Source organism: Triturus cristatus, chromosome 6 (assembly GCF_964204655.1).
Source record: "Triturus cristatus chromosome 6, aTriCri1.1, whole genome shotgun sequence".
Lineage (NCBI taxonomy): Eukaryota > Metazoa > Chordata > Amphibia > Caudata > Salamandridae > Triturus > Triturus cristatus.
The window spans coordinates 755272293-755294844 of NC_140589.1; the positions used below are offsets into that span (position 1 = coordinate 755272293).

Genomic DNA, 22552 nt, shown 5'->3' on the forward strand with positions numbered 1-22552 from the left:
CTCATCAATAGAATGAGATTTTTGAGCCATTGGTGCTTAGATTGAATGTGTAGGAAACAACTGTGTTTTTTTTTTAAATAGTAATATATAATAACAATATAATTTTGGAAGTAGGAATATTAGGCTTACTTGTTGTTATGTTTTATATAGGTAAATCTGTTTATAATTAGACTATGGAAGAAATGTATATATCCTGAAGAAGGTGACCTTGAACACAGGGTACCCACCGAAACGCGTTGATGCATAATTAACATCAAATCTGGAAGACATTGAAGAGCACAGTAGATATTAACGATTTAATGATGCTCTGTGATATAACCAATTATCTCTAAAGATTGGTGACTGAAAAGACACATGTAATGGTCTACTGTTCTCTTTCTGTCTGTGTTTATATGTTTGTATAACAAGTTGTATTGTATTGTGGAAGAGAGCCCCTCCTCTTCACTAGAAAGGTATTCATAATGATGAATTTTTAAATGTTTGTGTTTCATGTATCCTAATTATTGTGACCTTTGATATTATATCAGTAGGAGTTAAAAAAAATCTTTTTAAATGATATTGGATATATGAATAAAGAAATATTTATTTTTGATATAATAATAACATATAGTGTGGTATTGAACCTTAATGTTATTGGGGTTGAGTATGAAATATTGAATGAGACTGAAACCTATGTGTGGGGTTTGATTTAGTTTTGATATAGAAGCCCAAAAGGAGTTTTAATTTGACTAATAGTCTACAGTGGTGTCCTGTTCCTTTGGATAAGTGGGGTCCCACGTTTGAGCTTTGGTGCAGTCGTACCCGCCACTAACGAGAAACCACAATCAATGCCAAGTAGTAAATTGCTGCCAAAGTTATACAGGATTAAGTCTATGGATAGACGGAGAGGAAATTGCAAATGGAACAGAACTGCAGTTTAAATCTAGTGTGGTACTGAAGGCCACAGACCATTCACTTGTAGCAACAATGTAAAAATGCATTCATATACCATCCAGATATTTACTCTTAGATCCATTTTTGCTTGTCTGGAAAAAAAGCCCCTTTGAACTTTAGGTTTTGTTTTAACAGTTGATGACAGAACATTTAGTCGCTCCCCCAAACAAAGCGGTTTGTGCTAACATAGCTTAAAAAAAGTAAAATACAAATCTCCATTTTATATAACCTGATAAAAAAATAGAGGTTCGAACTGTATAGTCCCCAGAAGTACACAATTATCAAAAAGTCACTCATTTCACTTTGCATCTCCAACTCATTCGGCTTTCTGTGCCTGATCAGATTGAGCATCACCGTTTTCTGCAGGGTTGTTTTGTTTCTTTGCTGTCCTTCCCCTTCTTGCCTTTTGGCTGTTTTTCAGTTTTCTTTGATTGTGCTTTTTAAGGTTTTGGCTCAGCTTTTCCGTGGGAGGTTTGGCTGATAACCGTGCTAATTTTATCTGGGGCTCGTCTTTCACTTTGGACACCTTCCCATCTCTGTCAGCCTTTCTCTTGTGCATGGTTGCATATAGCGAACGTTCACCAGGGACAGAAGAAACACCTGAGCTGATGAGGGCTGGTGAGAGGAGTCAGATACACCCTGGTAATTGTTAGGACATCTAAGATTCACACGACCCAATCTCCCAGACTATGATAAACCTTTAGTTGCAAGTATTGCTTGGATTGCATGAGGTGACAAACTTTAGGCTTAGAGCCTAATTTAGAGTGTGGAGGACGGACTTTACTTCGTTCTGGCCCTGTGTTCATCTCTTAACATTGGCAGGAATCACGGTCATGGCAGTTCCTGTCAATATGTTGGAACTTATAACCTGACCCCCACACCATGGTAGACTTCTCCTATGGTGTTGGGTTCATTTAAATGTTTTCACTGTCCATTATCACCACGTTTTTCACAGCAGTGAGGGAGAGTGAAAACTAGGCATTAAACTACCCACTCTAAATTATTGGGAGGTCAAATGGCCAAAGCTCTGACAGCCTGTACTCTGTCAGCCGTCAGAGAAGTATGTCAGCCAGGGTAGTCATATATATGTAAATTTTGATCGAAAAACAGCAACATGTGATTTACAGGCAGTCATTCCACCGACCTTATCATGAGTTTGCAAATATCTTGAATCTGTGATTTGCATGTGTAAAATGTCTACTACAACTATCATTGTTTTGAAATTTGAAATGTTTTGTGGGTCAATGAATCACTTTGGTAGAAACTAGGGGGGATATGTACAAGGAAGTGGAGGAGAGATGCGTTAGCCTTCCTGGCTTAACGCCTCTCTCCTTCACTTCTGAAATGCAAGGCTGCACCATATTTACAAGTATGTGGTTCAGCCTTGCATTTCCCCCTGCGATGGCGCTAAGTTTAGCAACTTAGCGCCAACGCAGGCACGTGCAAGGGTGTCTGCGTTCAGGGGAGGATTGTTTATGTGTAGGAAGTTGTCCCTTCCTGCACATAAACAATCCTAGAAATGCCACAAAAGTTTGACTTTTTAGAGCAAAGACTTGGGTACGTAATATACAACAATGTAGGTTACTCCATATTGAGAATAGTATACCTTCATAGTGATATCACCCCAAAAGTTGTTTTCACTTAATATTTTAATTAAAGACAGCGCTGTGACGATTTTATCCTGATCTTACTGCTGCTCATGCACATTGCACAAGTGCACTTACCCTCATCTGGGAATTGGTCGCTCCAGGGCTAGGCCGCCATTTTGGGGGAAGGCAGGTTGGCGCTCTAGGCGTTCTTTTCCTGTCTACTTAAACCGATGCCAGCGCAAGCGCGCAAGGAGGTCCCCTGAGGCTTGAGCCGGGTGGACGGAGACTTGTAACGCGAGTGTGAGGTATCTGGTAATTTTTAACGTTTTAATATTTTAATTAAAGACAGCGCTGTGACGATTTTATCCTGATCTTACTGCTGCTCATGCACATTGCACAAGTGCACTTACCCTCATCTGGGACTTGGTCGTTTCAGGGCTAGGCCGCCATTTTGGGGGAAGGCAGGTTGGTGCTCTAGGCGCTCTTTTCCTCTCTACTTAAACCGATGCCAGCGCGAACGCGCAAGGAGGTCCCCTGAGGCTTGAGCCGGGTGGACGGAGACTTGTAACGCGAGTGTGAGGTATCTGGTAATTTTTAACGTTTGAATATTTTAATTAAAGACAGCGCTGTGACGATTTTATCCTGATCTTACTGCTGCTCATGCACATTGCACAAGTGCACTTACCCTCATCTGGGACTTGGTCGCTCCAGGGCTAGGCCGCCATTTTGGGGGAAGGCAGGTTGGCGCTCTAGGCGTTCTTTTCCTGTCTACTTAAACCGATGCCAACGCGAGCGCGTAACGGACGCGTTCAGCAGGCGCGCCGCTGGCGCACCGCTGGTGCTCCTAAGGCAAGCCCGTCTGCGCCCGTCCACACATGGCCCGCGCACCACGCCAGTCCCCCTGCTCGTTTTACTTCGAGAGTAATCAGACGCCAGATTTACTCTAGCGCGATGCTGCATAGTTTTAATATCCTGGAGGATAACCCCCGGTGTAGATGCATTTCTCCGGAGTCTAAACCTACTTGTGATACTATAACCTGCTCTAATTGTGGAACCATCATACCACTGTTCAGTTCAGTTCAGTTTAAACTTTATTTCGGCAAAATAGCCATAAAAGCCAAATACAGAATAAATAACACATTTTACATCCATGACCGAGACTAGCAATAAAGATTTTTTACATACAATTGATAAAAAGGTTATATCTCCATGATTTGAGCAATACCGCTTATTAAAAATGTAAATAGCAGTTTTAAATTAGTTAAAAGCCAGAATTTAAAAATAAATAAAACTAAATAAAACTAGGGGAGACAGTGCATCATGTTTTTATAAGGAAGAGGAAATGGATAGGCTCCCCTCCTTACATTACAGTTTATAACCAGACCGTTTCCTGATGAGAAACACATTAAATAAGAATCTACTTATACCAAACACCACTAATTGTGAGGTATTGGACCTGATTATACGCTCTGCTTCTTTGTAGGATCTAACCCCCACGTATTTACATAGGGGTTTGATCCAACAAAGCCTCGGTTTCTTGTATGCCGGGCAGAAGAAGAGTAGATGGGCATCATCCTCCCTTGCCCCTAGGGAACAGAGAGTGCACACATCTGAACCTTTTTCCCCACCCCACCTACACGTGTATGCACTGATCTGTAAAACCCCATACCTAAATTGCAAATATAGTGTTTTAGCTAGTGGTGGGCCAATCTCGTCCATGAATTCTTCAAAATTGGGTATGTCTTTTATATTTAGGAATTTCTGGGTCAATGTGCCAATCATAGATCTATGCATAAACTCGCCGTTAACATAGGACCAGAAAGTATCCTTTACAATTGTTTTGAAAGTCAAAGACATGTTCTGGGGAGCCTCCCATAAATGGGAAAGCCCTAGTCTCTCATACCACTTACATATATACTTTAGCCATGGGGTTTTCAAGTGCCCATCAATCTGGATTATTTCAGTCAATCTACACCTATAATCGCTCAACTCCGGGGTTGACCATAACCTAACCCAATACAACAATGGTCTCAATGAGGCTAGATAATCTGTTCTTTTGAGATTAATATCAAGAAATACGGGGACAAGGGGGGTTCTAGTCGGTATTTTGAACAGCCTACGTACAAAATAGTTTTCTACCTTCCCAAATTTGTTATTACAACAATAACCCCAAACCTCGGCACCATAAAGAGCAGCCGATTGAGCCTTCGCTTTAAATACCTCAAGTGCTGGTGAAATAGCTTTGGAATAGCTAGCACCATGCACTTTTAGGATAGGCATTGAATTTTGTTTGAGGGATATTGTACTTTTGTCCAGCTGCCCTTTCCAAGACAAATTGTTATCCAACATTAGTCCCAAATAATTGAAACTCCCTACCTGTTCCAGTTTTTGGTTCTCTAAAAACAGATTTTTCCTAGGAGTTTTGTTGGGGATTATGGACATATATTTGGTTTTAGTTGGATTTATTTCTAACCCCTTCTCCATACAATACTTTTGGAAGGAGTTAACCAAATTTTGTAAACCCCTCGGAGTCTGAGAAATAAGAATGGTATCGTCAGCAAATAATAAAGATGTGATTGTTTCACCACCTAATTTCGGGGAGTCATGAACACAATTCCTTAGGTAACTTGGGATATCGTTAACATACAGTGAGAAGAGTGTAGGAGCTAACACGCAGCCTTGGCGCACACCACGATCTACGGGTATGGCCCTTGAAATTTCGCCACCCTTCCCCCATCTAATTTTGGCGTAGTTCCCTGTATGTAGCTTAATTAGTTCATTAAGTAACTCACCTGGGACCGCCATGTTCCTTAATGTGGTCCACAGCAAGGTCGAAGGCGGCCCTTAAGTCCATAAATGCCACATAAAGGCTACCCTTCCTAATATTTATATATTTCCAACAGATACACATAAACCTAAACACCTGGTCGACTGTACTGATTTTGGATCTAAATCCTGCTTGGTATTTGGTTAATATCTTTGTCTCCTCAATCCAATCTAAAAGCCTATTTAAAATATGTCTGGCGAAAGTTTTTTGTAAAATATCTATTAAACTAATTGGGCGGTAATTACTTGGGTCATAGCGATCACCTTTTTTGAAAATTGTTATAATTTCTGCCCCTTTCCATGACTCTGGGATCGGTGTTCCAGCCACAATTGAATTACTCAAAAAGTTTATATATGGCCCCCACACTTCCACGTCATGTTTTAATAGATCACCGGGGATTTTGTCTGGGCCTGGGGCTTTACCTGTTTTAACAGCTTGTAATGCCTGGTTAGTTTCTTCTAGGCTAAAATATAGAGGAACAGTACTCTTTTCTATATTAATTTCTTCATTAATTTCTTTATCGCCATGGGACAACCCATCCTTGCTATTAGAGTAAAGCTCCGAAAAGTGATCACACCAAGTATTTTCATCCAGGAAAATGTCCTTTGGTGACCTACCCTTTTTGTTTCCCTTGGCGATTAAGTTCCAAAACTTACTCTGATCACGTAGCTTGGCTGCATTCAGGAGGTCCTCCCATAAGCTTTCATCCCAAGCTTTTTTTGTTTGGGCCATAATATTGTTGTAGGCCTGTCTACCGTTTTTCTTATCAAGTTGATTCCTGGATTTTACTGCCTGAATCAACCTTGACTTTGCTGTTCTACAGTCTTTGTTGTACCATGGGTTTGCTGGCTCAGGATAGTTCCCTTTCCTATTTCCATCTTTTTTATATATTTTGCTCAAGAGGGGGGTTAATGGGTCGACCAGCTTATAGTGTAATTCAAGAACACCCTGTGTGCCTAGTAAAGGCAACTGGGATGCTCCGATGGTTTCAGTAAATGTGTTATAAATGTTGGTCAGCGCTTTTTCTTTACCCAAGATATAAGACCATCTTAGAGCACGCCTGTTGTTAGTTATCTGCAATTCCCCAACCGGAGAATTTAATAGGGCCTCTCCATATGGTCTATTAATAAAAGGTAAAGAATCTAGCCATAGTTGGAGAGGAAAATGGTCACTCTCCGTCCTGGGATCTATCTTGAAATCAGATATTAGACCCCATAGGTTCCGGGAAGCCATTACAAAATCTATGTGACCTAAGAATTCCCTTTAAATATGTTGGAGCTGTTGGTCTATCGGATCGAAAACGTCCATTACATGCTCTTAAGTCATGCGACACAGTCAACTGTAAAATCTGTGTGGCAGCTATTGTACTTTTAACTGGTCTTAAGGGATCCAAAGACATGATATCATTAGCAGCATCTTGTTCGTCAAACAATGTTTCCAGGCCCAGCATAGGTTCATATTTACAATTGAAATCCCCACAGACTAGTACCTGTACGTTTTGTCCTAAATCTTCTAAAATGGAGTCCAGAATTACTACCACCTTTGATTCCTTATTAGATGGATACGGTCTATTGTAAATGTTTATTAGATATATAACTTCTTTCCCTCTTGTCACAATTTTAAGTCCTAACAAATCAGGAGAGGGAATGAATAACTGAGTGACATCTATTTCCAAAGTAACTTTAACCCAGATGACCGGCCCCCCAGATGCCCTTCCTCTATTTGATGGTATTGCATTAGAGCTAAATGTTTTATATCCTAATCTATGGGGGGTTTCTACCATCCAGGTTTCTTGTAAAAGTATAATGTCATAGTTCTCAATATATGAGCACCATACTACATCCTTTAAATTTCTGGATAAACCAGCTATATTCCAAGATATCAGTCTGGTGTTAGGGTTTTCTTCTACATATGATAAGGATGTTCCTGTTAGTATGTCATCTCTGTCAATATCATCCTCAAATGTGACTAGGGAATTTACCTCTTCCACTAAGTTATCATCTTTATTATTTCCTTTTGCCTCCAACCGTACTAAAAGAGGCTTATCGGCCATGCCCGATTCAACTACCTCACCCAACCGGGCATAAGTAATTCCGTCGCTATTTGACAGCTCGTCTAATGGCACATCTATAGGACTAGGTGCTACTAAGGTTTTAGAGTCGAGGTCTTCACTACTCGAGTTAGACCCCCACACCAGGGTGTCTATTGCAGTTTCTGGAATTTTTTTCCCGGCCTTTGGAAGTCAGTCGTTTTGGTCAAGTGAACTCAATACTGTGAATCTATTTTCAGTTGGAATGTCAAAGATTGGGAGTCTATTGGTACACATAGGCCTTTTTCTATTCATAGTTTGAACTGACCTATCTAAGTGGCTATAAAAATAACCCAAAGGGTGTACACCCACATCATTCTCCCCCAAAACCAGTGATGCTGCTCTTAATAGGACAGTTGCAACATGTTGAGGGTATCTGAAATGTATGATTACACAATCCCCCTTACATGTTTTCCTTGTATTGCCTATCCAAAAGACTCGTCTAGTGGACAGTATTTGATCAGAAAAGTTAGTAGGAAATCCACAGTTTTTATTTAGCCAAGCGACGGATTTCCGTTTAAGTGAATCATGTGGTTCCTCTCGAAAACTAGGTGCTGCTAGGTCTAGGGGAGGAACATTTGTAAGAACAATGACATAAGGTTCACAGTCTGGTGGAACATTAGCATAATGGGGTTTTCGCTCGGGGGCCATAAACCTCTCACTACTAAGTGGAGCTGCTTTGGTTTTAATATTATTACCAGCTGCTCGCAATAATTTCATAGAACTAGGGGAACTTACTCCCTCAATTACAGTCGGCTGTACAGAGTGGTCAGGTTGTACCAATATCTCAGGCAATTTTATAGACTGTTCCTTATTAATCCTCTCTAGAAGACCACCCAATCTTAGTACTTCAATAGATCACAAATCAATTTTCTCCACAAGTGGTTTGGTTATAAGCTCTAATTTTGCCTCAAATATCTTAGCGATGTGCCCCAGAAGAGCAGAGTTCATGTCCTCATTGATAATCGAGGTCTTGTTATGAACCACAGTACTTCTCTGGCATTGTTCCAACAATGCCTTGTGGTGTACACTCCCCCGCTTGGTTTGAGTTTTCCTACATTTCCTAACGGCTCTTTTAGGAGGAGGAGAATGAGGTAGTACAGGGTCATTAGGAGACTCCAATAGAACTTGGCTTTGTTCATCACAATCTAGAAGTAAAATTGCTGGGTTCTCCATGAAGGGGGCTTCAGTAGGAGAGTCCATTATAGTAGTACTATTACTGACATTTAAGGGTAGCAGCACAGTTTCTGGCAAGGACTCCTTCCACAATGATTTCCTTCTTTCACTATTGATTTTGCTAACCCTTTTAACCAGGTAATTGTCCATGGTAATTTTATTTTTGGCCATAATAGGACACAAATCTCTGGATGCACAAGAAGCTGCGGGCTAGATATAAACAATGTCACAACAGAGTTATACACCGAAGCTTAACTATCAGTATCCGTTAAGAGTACTTGCAGCTATGGAAGACTCCTCACAACTTAGGGGGGAGGCCCGACCCGGCCTCCACCGGCCCCCTAACGGCCACACAACGGCCCGCCCTTTGCCCGGGCTTAGCCCGGCGTCGCCCGCGTGCGTCCCGCGACGCGGAGAGAGCCTCTCCACTTTAAGCGCCTCCGGGCGCGCTGGTGGGCGGAAACAGGAAGTGTCGCTGAGAACTCTGGGAGCTGTAGTCTCCCCCCACAGCGGCCAATGATGACAATGGCGGCGGGGGAGACCCACAGCGTCGCCGTCCCAGGAGAAGTGAACCAGGCCAGGTGGGTGTATGGACTACCGTCCGCTGCTTTCAGATGCTGGAAAAGCCCCCGCTCCACCGAGGGAGCCTCTCTGCTTTAAGCGCCTCCGGGCGCGCTGGTGGGCGGAAACAGGAAGTGTCGCCGAGAACTCTGGGAGCTCTAGTCTCCCCCCACAGCGGCCAACGATGACAATGGCGGCAGGGGAGACCCACAGCGTCGCCGTCCCAGGAGAAGTGAACCAGGCCAGGTAGGTGTATGGACTACCGTCCGCTGCTTTCAGATGCTGGAAAAGCCCCCGCTCCACCGAGGGAGCCTCTCCGCTTTAAGCGCCTCCGGGCGCGCTGGTGGGCGGAAACAGGAAGTGTTGCCGAGAACTCTGGTAGCTGTAGTCTCCCCCCACAGCGGCCAACGATGACAATGGCGGCGGGGGAGACCCACAGCGTCGCCGTCCCAGGAGAAGTGGACCAGGCCAGGTAGGTGTATGGACTACCGTCCGCTGCTTTCAGATGCTGGAAAAGCCCCCGCTCCACCGAGGGAGCCTCTCCGCTTTAAGCGCCTCCGGGCGCGCTGGTGGGCGGAAACAGGAAGTGTCGCCGAGAACTCTGGGAGCTGTAGTCTCCCCCCACAGCGGCCAACGATGACAATGGCGGCGGGGGAGACCCACAGCGTCGTCGTCCCAGGAGAAGTGAACCAGGCCAGGTAGGTGTATGGACTACCGTCCACTGCTTTCAGATGCTGGAAAAGCCCCACTCAGATGCTGGAAAAGCCCCCCACTGTATTGCCCTAAGCCGACTAATACTACGCAGACCCGGATTAAAGCAAAGCAGGAGGAATGAATCTTTTTAAATGTCTTCTATTAAATGCTAGATCTCTTGTTAAACACAGCACGGAATGCGCCCACCTAATTGAAAATGAAGAGATTAAGTTTGCTTTCATAACGGAGTCATGTTCAGATGAGGCCTCTGGTCCAGATATTGTGAAAGCCACACCCCCAGGTTACATTTGCCACACGCTTAATAGACAAAACAAGAAGGGTGGTGGACTAGCAATAATCTATCAAGATTCCATAAACGCGACCTTTTATAGTTCAACTAACTCAGAGTGCGAAGCTTTAGATTTTTGTTTCTATCTTTCGCACCAATACACGTTCAAAGGTAGCCTGGTGTACTGGCCTCCTGGCCCTATCCCGGTTTATAACACAGGCCAGCAGCTGGGTGGAAAATGAACTAGGTACAAGCTCCTATTCGATACTAGGGGACTTCAATTTCCGCCTAGAAGCCGAGGACGATCCTGATACGAATAACCTCATTGACCTCATGAATACGATTGACCTAAAACAAATAGTCCTTGCAGCCACTCACATGGCAGGCCATACCCTAGATGGCATATTTTCCAATAATGCACATGTCACTTTCACTGACCTACTTCCTGTGACCTGGTCGGACAACAAGGCAGTGAAATTCATAGTATCACCCCCAACGCAAGGGACCAATAATACTACGGCTAAACACACGGTGTATCGATCATGGAAAAAAGTGAAGGCTGACGATTTAAACAACCATTTAGTAAACGCCTTCCCCCCTATTCCCTTAGACTTGGACGAAGCAGCTCTGAATTACTCCAGTTGGTTAGACTCAGCATGTAACGAATTGGCTCCTAAGAAAATCCGTCATAATTTTAGAATTCGACCGTCTTCTCCCTGGTACTCACAAGAGCTAAGAGAGAAAAAACTCTGTTGCAAATACCTAGAAAGAACATGGCGAAGAAAATATGACGTACATGACAAAAAACTATACAAAATCAGTCTGAACCAATATAAACAACTGCTTCATAAAACCAAACAAGAGTATTCTGCCACTAAAATTAATGAGGCAAGAAACTCGATTAAAGAACTCTTTAAAACGGTCAGAGTTCTAGCACACCCCGTTTCTCCCCCCATAGAAGCAAGCCAAGAACTCTGTGACAAAATAGCCAATTTTTTCTTTGAGAAGGTTGAAGCCATCTTTTCTACTTTCTCACACTCCCCAAATGTCACATCCTCATCAGGGTTGGCAGAAATAAATAGTTTAAATAGCTATGAGGCTCAGCTCCACAATTTTGCACCTGTTTCAGTTCTCGAGGTTCAAAAACTCTTGGAGGAAACCAGATCAGGTTCTCCTATGGATCCCTGCCCCTTATCAGTACTGAAGCTGGCTCCTGAACTTGTATCTGCAGTCCTAACTACCATTATTAACATAATGTTTGCAAATGGCTATTTCCCCAAGACATGGAAATCAGCATCTATCCTTCCTCTCCTGAAAAAAACACACCTGGATCCCAACGAACCAAATAATTTTAGACCTATATCCAGGCTTCCTCTACCTGCCAAAAAAGCTGAAAAAATTATGAATACACAGCTCAGTAGATTCCTGGAATTAGGCCAGGTATTAGATCCCACACAGGGGGACATAGCACTGAATCAGCGCTTCTTAAGTCAACCGAGGAAATCAGAGTTATACTAGATCAAGGAGGAAAGGCAGCAATGATCATGTTAGACCTTTCTGCGGCCTTTGATACGGTCCATCATGGATTATTGATGGACCGGCTACATGAGATTGGAGTTAAAGGGAAAGCATGGAATTTGATTAAGTCCTTCCTAGCTGATAGAATACAAGCAGTCACGCTGGGGGACTTCACTGCCAAGTCTTTTTCCCTTCCCTATGGGGTTCCACAGGGATCATCCATTAGTCCCACTCTTTTTAATATTTATGTAAAACACCTGGCCCCTCTGGTAGAATCCTTCGGGTTCTACCTTACTTCTTACGCGGATGACACTCAGATGTGGTTTCTATACTCCCCGGAGGTCATCCGAACATAGCATCAGAATTTAAGGATTGTATGATGGCAATAGGCAGCTGGATGGCCCAGAACTGCCTCAAGCTAATCACCAACAAAACCGAGGTGGTGCTCTTTGGAAATGATCCAAGTTTCTGGACACCAATATGGTGACCAGAATCACTGGGCCCCCTGCCAACACCTTGCAGAAAAGTAAAAAACTTAGGAATCATCATCGACAATAAACTTTCTTTTAAAGACCAAGTCAATGCAGTAGTCTCTGCCACTTCGCACACTTTGCGGTCCTGTAAAAAGGTCTTGCCTCTACTACCCAAGGAGTCTCAAAGGATAGTCATCTCTGCCCTGGCGTTATCAAAACTGGACTATTGTAATAGTCTTTACTTAACCCCTTCGCTGCGGCGCGAATTCCGCCGCAGCGCTGGGGGTGTTTGGGGGGTTTGCGGCACCGCTATGCTCATGACGGAACCACGCCGTCATGAGTCACTTGCGAGCTGTGCTCATGACGGCGTGGTTCCATCATGACTCCACCCACTTGCGCTAATCGCCCGCACAGGCGGGGAATTAGCGCCGCGTGGGCGGAGCAGCCGCCAACGGCCGCAGCATGACGGAACCACTCCATCATGAGCACACGGCGCCCGTGGCTCATGACGGAGTGGTTCCGTCAAGGGCATGCAAGGGGTTAAATACTCAGGAGGGATTACAGAGAAAACTACAGCTACTGCAAAATGCAGCGGCCAGATTGAGCTCTGGGATTCCTAAATATGCTTCAATCTCGGCTGAGATTAAAAAGCTTCACTGGCTACCAGTAAATAAACGGGTGCTGTTTAAGGCCATGTGCATTACGCACAGGGCCTTATACAGCAATGGACCCCTCCATCTGATAAAGCACATTCAATGGTACACACCCGGAAGAAGGCTAGTTTCAGTCCCAAGGGTAAAAAAGCGAATTGGGGCGGACAAAGCTTCTTAGTAAAAGCAACCAAGGCATGGAACTTACTGCCACCATACCTTAGACATATTACTAACCATCTGGAATTTAGGAAGGCACTCAAGACTAGACTTTTCACACTTTAAGTCTTTCACCCTCCCAGTCTCGGACCAAGGATGGACTCCTTTTCAACAGCGCCAGGGCACCTTCAGGTATTAGTCACGCTCTATAAAAATTAATAACATAACATAACATGTAGATAAAGCATACTTTTCCTTGCACCATTCCAGGTATAAATAAAATCCTTATTTTATTTCTTAGTTTTGGAAATGCTAACAACATGATTCTGACATGTTTCTTTAAAATTCACCTTTCAGACCTATTTTCCATTTTCGCGGTTATTCAGGATGTCATGATGACGTCATTAACCATGACGATCGCGCCTTTCTCATAAAGTGAAAACATATATATACAAACACATTACAATATTTTACCCACTAAATGTTTATTACTGCACACTTCAAACTCATATTTTTATGGTGTATTTCTAAAACAACCTTCACTAATACCTATTATCTGTTTTCGCGGTGACTCCGGTGATCGCAATGACGTCACTCATTGTGAAACCCGTGGTTACGTTGCGAAAGATGAAAGCAAAAGCAGGATTTCAATGGCCACCACAACATTCAAACATAATAACTATATAATTAATTCTACCCATCACAGTAGATAATTCACTTGTAAAAGCAGATGTTTGATAACTTTATAAGAAAAGCAAATTTTATAAAGTGTAGTTTGTGCTACCTGAGACAATTGTGTTTCAAAACCAGTTTGCCTCTCAGCCTGCAATATTCCTGTCTGGCGTTTAACAGCCCTGCTCGCAGAGGACAATGGCTTAACCTCTGGGCCTAGAAAGGGAATGTGTTGTCAACAGAGGTCCTTCACACTTCTTCTTCTTTTAACTTGACAGTGCCCAATTGAGTTGGCAGAATCTGTTAACATTCCTTAGACTTTCTGGCTTAAACCCCAGTAGGAGGAAAAACAGATTTTGACGCTGACAGGGTGGGGGTGGTAGCATATAAATAGGATAGTGACTATAGGAGAGCAAGCACTCCCCACCTTAGATGGAAGAAGAGGTGAGCTATCTCGGATTTCCATTCAAGTAATGAAAAAGGCGGTGGAGAATTTGGAAGGAATTTTTCATTCTCTGGCTAATGGAAAAGATAATGCTAACACCTAATCACCACCTCCTCAGAACACTTCTGGACCTGGAAAGACAACATCATAAGAAAGAAGATCCTGCTGGAAGAAAAGGAGTCAAGAACTCTGACCCCTGCTGGTACTCAGGCATTTACTGCATTTGAGGGGGCAAGTAATGGCCTCCTGTTTGCTTGTTCCAAGGATACAAAAAGTGGAAGGACTCCTGATTCTAATAAGACTCAGAAGACCATGGTGGAGTGGACCCTTCAGAAGCCCTAGCTGGAGAGAGACTTGCTGCCAAGAAGCCTTCCCTGCCAGAGAGGCCAGGAGGAACTTCCCCAGCCAGTAGAGAAGGATGGGATTTTTGTCACCTCTTGAGGACTAGGACAAGGTGCTGAGGCTTCCTTAAGGATTGTATTCAATATGTGGGCAAGCAAACCAGGTTTTTTCCACCCATTGTTTGCTTTTTTCGTGTTGAAATCCGGTCAAGCTGGACCTAATGGTAAATTTAGCTGGCCTTGTGGTGCCCTACCCAATATTGGCTTACTGCCTTGTCCCTCTGTATGTGTGGCAAATCTATCCCAGTAGCAAAGCTACCTCTGCAGCTAGGAAATCTTTTTCCCATGTGAAGGCTGTCCTCCTATCTGCTGGGCCTCCCCCCACCACCATCTCCAGTACTGAGATTTCTATAAGGTTTTTCCCAGATAAGGTGTCCATGCCAAATTTGCGTCTTTTTTCCCAACATCCTGGGGATTCTAAAAGTACCCAGGTCATGTAGATTCCACAGGAGGGGACCAAGAAAATAGGACAAATATAAACAACTTTAACTGGCATATGCATCAAGGATGGCTTTTGTGATTCCTTAATTGTGATTATTAAGGAATCGCAATTAAGGAATCGCAAAAGTCTATGCATGTAGGAATCGCTAAAAAAATAGCGATTGCTAAACATTCCTTAATCGCAATAAAGGAATGGCTTCCCATTCATTCCTATGGGCCTACAGGCCCATAGGAATGAATAGGAATTGCATGCACAATTTGCGAGTGCCAAATAGGTACTCGCAAATTGTGCATGCAATTTCAAGGGTGTAAGGTTGCCAAAAGGACACCCTGTTGCACCCCTGAAATTGTAATGTGCACCCATGCTGCGCACACACATGCCCTAAGAGCATGTGTGTTTAACATGTAACTTTGAAAGATGCACTTTAGTGCTTTTTGCAAAGTTTTTGCAAATTACCGAACAGTTTTTTTTCTGTTAATTTGCGACCCTTAATAGCAAAATCGCTATTTTAAATTGCTTCTAGCATTGCATTTAAGAAATCGCAATTTGAGATTCCTTAAATGCAATCGCAATTTGCGAGTTTTGCACTTAGGATGATGCATCCCAAATGCAAAAATACCGTTCGCAAAGGGGCAGATTCTGAGAATCTGCCCATTTGCGACCGGTTTTTAGTTTGATGCATGGGGCCCTACGTTTTCTGAGAAAAATAGGGTGCTCCAGATAAAAGTAACGGCGTTTTTCCTAAAAATGGCGTCCATTAATGTTTTTCTGTACTAAAGTCACCATCTTCTCAACTTTCAGGAACATGCAGAGCTGAAGCAAATTTTGTACCACAGTTTTTGTCATTTTTCAAAGAGGTATCCCATTTTCCATATTTTTTGTGTTCTCAACCTACTTCCAGTTTGTGGTGCAAACTAGTCTTAAACCTATGAGTGTTCCAGGAAAGCTATAGATTTCTGAATAGTAGACACAAATCCAAATTCAGCAAGGAGTAAGGTGTTTAGGCCCCTTAAGGTATTCCCATGGAAAATAATGGTTAAAATAAAGAAATATTGAAAATGATATGGTAAAACTGCCATTTGTGACTACATTTTAATGTGTAGCTTTTTGTCACAATGATCAATTTACAAAAGCAGTATACGATTACATTTGTTAGACCATTCTGTTTGGATGGATACATGGGGTTTGTAGAACCCAAAGTACCTAGTGCAAACAACTGGGCTGCACCATACAATGGTACAGAGTTCAGACAAATTCATATAGTAAAATAGGTAGAGTGAAAAATGGGTATCAAGGAAACCTATGCATTCTGAAATGGGCACAAGATATGGAGTTTGGGAGCAGTGGTTGTTTGTACATCTCTGAATTTATGTGTACCCGTACTAGCGTATGATTCAGAGTTTTTTTTTCAAAATGTCTTCTTTCTTTCTTATCCACTGGCTTAAATTTGAAGGCCACAAATGCAGTGACATTCAATTAGTAATAACAAATATTCTAGTATTCTATGCTTCCACAAGTCTTCCAACAGAAATGGTACCTAACTTGTGTGGTTAGACTAGGTACCTGTGCAGGAAATGGGCCAAAACACAACATAAACAAATCACTTTTTTCCACTGAAAACTGACCCTTTTTTCAAATTTGGGTAGCATTAGATTTTGGACCCTAGCTCAGCCAGCACCTATGGAAACCTAGCAAACATGTGCATTTTTGAAAACTAAACACTTAGTGGCATCCAGGGTGTAATAACTTATGTGGCTCTCACCAGGATTTTTTATCCAGAATCTCTTGCAAACCTCAAACTTTGACTAGAGAAACACATTTTCCTCACATTTCTGTAATTGAAAGTTCTGGAATCTAGGCAGCCACAAACTTACTTCTACACAGCATTCCCCCAAGTCTCCCGATAAAAATGGTACCTCACTTGTGTGGGTAGACCTAGTGCCCGTGATAGGAAACATGGATGCAACACAATTTTACACTGAAAATGGCCCCTTTTTTGCAGAGAGGATAGCTGCAGATTTTGGACCCTAACTCAGCTAGTACCTAGGGAAAACTAGCAAAACTGTACATTTTTGAAAACTAGACACATAAGGGTATCCAATGTGGGCTGACTGCCGTGACACTCACCAGGTTCTTTTACCCAGAATTCCTTGCAGACCTCAAACTTTGGCTAAAAGAGATGTTTAAAGAATTTGTTTACTTCACATTTCTGTGATGGAAAGTTCTGGAATATGCGGGAGCCACAAACATATTTCCACCCGGCATTTCCCCAAGTCTCCCAAAATAAATGGTATCTCACTTGTGTAGCTAGGCCTAGTGTCCGCAACAGGAAACAGCCCAAAATGCAACATGGACGCATCACATTTTTCCACTGAAAACTGGACCTTTTTTTATCAATGTAGGAAGCTGTAGATTTTGGACCATAGATCAGCAGGCTCATACTGAAATCTAGCCAGCCTGTAAAATATTTTAAACTAGACACCTAGGGGTATCGAGGGTGGGCTGACTTGCATGGCTCTCACCGGGTTTATTGACCAAGACTCCCTTGCAAACCTCAAACTGTGACAAAAAAAACACCTTTCCTCACCTTTCTATGATGGAAAGTTCTGGAATCTGCATGGAGCCACAAACCTCTGGCTACCCGGCATCCCCCCCTAATAAAAATGGTAGCTCACTTGTGTGGCTAAGCTTAGTGCCCGCAACAGGAAATGGCCCAAAACCCAACATGGACGCATCGGATTTTCCTAATGAAAACTGAACCTTGTTTTCCAATGTGGGCAGCTGTCAATTTTGGACCCTAGTTCAGACGGCACCTAGGGAAACCATAGCCAGCCTGTACATTTTTTAAATAGACACCTAGGGGTATCCAGGGAGAGCTGACTTGCATGGCTCTCATAAGGGTTTTTTGGTCCAGAATCCCTTGCAACCCTTGTACTTTGACTAAAAAAACACATTTCTGTAATGAAAACTTCTGTATTCTGAGGGGAGCCAAACATGTCTACCTGGCATTCCCCTCAGTTTCCCAATAAAAATGATAACTCACTTGTGTGGCTAGGCTTAGTGCCCGCAACAGGAAATGGCCCAAAATGCAACATGGGTGCATTACATTTTGCCAATGAAAGCTGACCCTTTTTTCAAATGTGGGTAGCTGTAGATTTTGGACACTAGCTCACCTGGCACCTAGGGAAACCTAGCCAACCTGTACATTTATGAAAACTAGACACCTAAGGCTGGGCTGACTTGCATGGCTCTCACCAGGGGTCTCGAATACAATAAAGTGGTGTAGGCCTGCGCCGCAAGTCTTTTTGCTGCACTGCCCTACACCAATTTGAAGGGGCAGGAATGCTTCATATTTAAGAGAAACTATGCATTTCTGCCCTTTCAGCCAGCGCTGGCACAAAGTTTGGTGCCTAGCACCAATGCAGGCACCCTTGCACCACGGTGCAAGGGTGTCTGAGTTGTTGGCAGGATTGTTTTTGTGCAGGAAGGGGCACCTTCCTGCACTAAAATAATCCCAAGAGGACTTTTCCTCAGTCTATGTAAGCTACAAAATGCAGCACACATGGAAAGACAAAAAAATGAGGAGAAATGAAAACATTTCTCCTCGTTATGCCAGCTCTGGGGAGGCGTGAGGTTTTGGTACTGCCCCAGGTTTACGTGATTTTGATGACACCCACCACAACGCCCATGGAACACCTCCTTGACACAGAGTAAGGCAACTCAGTAATTTGCCCTGCCTTGCCTTACTCGATATCTATGAGGCCATGCAAAGCCATGCATGGTGGCTTTGCGTCACCTCATAGATATAATTGAGAGGTCTACACCCCCGGAGCATCAAAAAAAGTGATGCTCCAACAGCTCATGCCTCTTGTAAAAAAGCCCCCAGGTTTTTTGACCCAGAATCCCTTGCACACCTCAAATATTGAATAAAGAGACCACATTTTCCTTTCATTTCTGTGAATGAGAGTTCTGGAATCTGCGGGGAGTCACAAACTTCCTTCCACTTGGCTTTCCCCCAAGTATCCTGATAAAAATAGTACCTCATTTGTGTGGCTACGACTATACCATAACAGAAACAGCCTAAACCAAGATCAATGGGTGTCCCAAGTGGAATAATGCAGAGTGGTGGGAGTTTTGTGTATTCCTGCGTATTCCGGAAGTTTCCATCAAATGGAAGGAAATGGAAGGAAAATGTGCAATTTCAGTCAGAGGGGCCTATTACGATGGCGGGCGGACTTTGTCCGCTCGCCACTGCATCGGGAAAAGGGACCGCCTGCCATTGTCACGGCGGTCCCGCAAGTGGCATATGGCTGCACCCGCCAGACTGGCGGGCGCATCCCGCATTTGAAACATTGTGGCAGGCGGTGCTGCAAGCAGCACCCGCCGCAATGTGTAAAATGCATGTTGTGCCTGTCACCTTGTGCATGCAAATGCAGGGGGGTACCTATGCACCCCCCACCCCAGAACAACCTGGGGGCCCGCAACGGGCCCCCAAAGACAAAACCGCCTGCCTTTCCATGGCGGAGTCTCCGCCATGGAAAGGCAGTTCACCGCATTGATGATAATATGAATTGCAGGCACCGCCACCATATTCCTGGGCTTTTCTACCCGGCAGGCATTCGGGCGGATTGCCTACCGGCGGAAAACCGGCGGACGGTCTTTTCATCCGCCAGGGTCCCCCCCCCCGCCATCATAATGTGGCAGGAGGGAAAAGTCATGCGGGTGGTAGATTTTGGCGGGTGGATCACCACCACCATACAGGACCGCCCGCGATCCGTCCACTATCATAATGACCCCCACGTTGTGAGGTTTGTAAAGCATTGTTGGTAAGAAAACCTTGAGACAACCACATCACCCCAGACTCCCTTTGTTGCCTAGTGTTTTGTTAAATATCTTTGGTTTGTTTGTTTGCATGGATTGCTACACAGCACGTCCCCAAATACTGCACCTACCCCTTTTGCTTATGTTGCAAGATAGCGATTTAGTCCTTTTGTGCCATTTTCTCTTTGGTCAACCACACAAGTAGGGTACTGTTCTTTTTAGGAGCCAGACATGGCTTCCCACAAATTCCATGTTTTTCCAACACAGAAATGTGATGAAAATGTGTGTTTCTTACCCAAAGTTTGACGTTTGTAAGGACTTCTGTGTAATATTATCTGGTGAGATCCATACAAGTCATTCACCCCTGGACTCCCCTGCTTGTCTCATTTTAAAAAATGTGCAGGTTTACGTAGGTGTTGGCTCAGCTAGGCCCCAAAGTTCCCAGCTACCCATATAAGAAAAAAATGAAAAGAAAGGAGTTCTTAGTAAAGGCCATCTTTACATTTTGGTTGATAAAGAAGACGCCGTCACCCTGGAGGGCTTAATGTCTGCCATGCTGAGACAACTCCACCTGCCAAATTTAGAAATGACCTACAAGTTGGCGATCGATTCAAAAACATTGAAACAACAGTTCCTGTCAATGCCATCAACATGACAGAGCTGTCTATCAAAAACACCTTTGAAAATATACATAATCCTCTCACTCTCTCTATAACTATCTTTCTATCTATATATTCACTAAAAAAGCAAAGGGTATAGGGACGTTAAAGTACAGATTTCACTCGTACATGGCCCCCCTCCCAGATTTTTCAGTGATTTCGCCCTAGGGTCTGTGTGTGATTGCGTGTACCCCTCCTGAGGCGGAAGCCGGGAGGCTGTGTGCTCTGCTGTTGTTACATTGTGTTTTTACGCTGCTATTGCGAATATTTGCACATTTAGTCGACTTGCTTTTAACTTCTGGATTTTAAACTTTTGATAGCATCTTTGCACTAGGCAGACCTCCTCACCTTGGTGTCTTCCCGCTTCCCGCTGCCTGGCGTCCTCTCACTTGCAGCTAACTAGTGACGCTGTGGAGTTGGTCCCGGGGCTCTGAAGCGTGGCGGCCATCTTGGGGGTGGATCAGACCCGGAGCGCTCTAGTCGCGCATAAAAGGGGCCTAGATCTCACGCGCCAGTCTGTGTGTGATTGCGTGTACCCCTCCTGAGGCGGAAGCCGGGAGGCTGTGTGCTCTGCTGTTGTTACATTGTGTTTTTACGCTGCTATCGCGAATATTTGCACATTTAGTCGACTTGCTTTTAACTTCTGGATTTTTAACTTTTGATAGCATCTTTGCACTAGGCAGACCTCCTCACCTTGGTGTCTTCCCGCTTCCCGCTGCCTGGCGTCCTCTCACTTGCAGCTAACTAGTGACGCTGTGGAGTTGGTCCCGGGGCTCTGAAGCGTGGCGGCCATCTTGGGGGTGGATCAGACCCGGAGCGCTCTAGTCGCGCATAAAAGGGGCCTAGATCTCACGCGCCAGTCTGTGTGTGATTGCGTGTACCCCTCCTGAGGCGGAAGCCGGGAGGCTGTGTGCTCTGCTGTTGTTACATTGTGTTTTTACGCTGCTATTGCGAATATTTGCACATTTAGTCGACTTGCTTTTAACTTCTGGATTTTTAACTTTTGATAGCATCTTTGCACTAGGCAGACCTCCTCACCTTGGTGTCTTCCCGCTTCCCGCTGCCTGGCGTCCTCTCACTTGCAGCTAACTAGTGACGCTGTGGAGTTGGTCCCGGGGCTCTGAAGCGTGGCGGCCATCTTGGGGGTGGATCAGACCCGGAGCGCTCTAGTCGCGCATAAAAGGGGCCTAGATCTCACGCGCCAGTCTGTGTGTGATTGCGTGTACCCCTCCTGAGGCGGAAGCCGGGAGGCTGTGTGCTCTGCTGTTGTTACATTGTGTTTTTACGCTGCTATTGCGAATATTTGCACATTTAGTCGACTTGCTTTTAACTTCTGGATTTTTAACTTTTGATAGCATCTTTGCACTAGGCAGACCTCCTCACCTTGGTGTCTTCCCGCTTCCCGCTGCCTGGCGTCCTCTCACTTGCAGCTAACTAGTGACGCTGTGGAGTTGGTCCCGGGGCTCTGAAGCATGGCGGCCATCTTGGGGGTGGATCAGACCCGGAGCGCTCTAGTCGCGCATAAAAGGGGAAGGGCATGACTTCGCGCAGCGAACGCGCTCAGCGGGCGCGCCTGACTCGCGCCGGAGTCGTGCCAGAGTCCTGCCCGTCTGCGCCCGTCCGCGTCTCGGACGCGGCCACGCCATGTTCTATCCCCTTGCCGCCGGAGTCCCTCAATCCCATCATCTACAACAGGGAAACCCTTTTAGGCCTTAGTTCAAATTCATGCTCTTGGTCACAGGCACTCCAAGCACTGTCGGACGACCCGACATCCCGTGTTTTCAAACCCTGCTGCGTACGACATACTGATGATACTTCTCACCCCGCTTGCCACTCACGTCAGCCCGTACACCGTCAACCTGTGAGCGGCAGGAACACTTCTATCAAAGCTGGACTCATCAACTGTCGCTCGTTAGTTAAACACTCATTAGACATAGCCCAATCACTCGAGGATAACAAGTGGGACATCCTTTTCCTTACGGAAACTTGGTTGGGAGATGACACCAATCCTGCCCTCTGTCTCGCTATTCCTCCCGACTACAAAATTCTGTGTGCTAATAGGCAGAATTCACACCCTGGTGGAGGATTGGCCATTATATACAGATCTATTTGGTCGATCTCCTCCTTCCCACACCCTCAAATAGAGTGCATTGAG

General features: G+C 44.4%; 1 pseudogene; it reads right to left on the reverse strand.

Moving 5' to 3' along the window:
* Window positions 1–1231: 1231 nt before the first annotated feature.
* On the reverse strand, window positions 1232–1492 carry LOC146817816 (non-histone chromosomal protein HMG-17 pseudogene; annotated as a pseudogene).
* Window positions 1493–22552: the final 21060 nt, after the last annotated feature.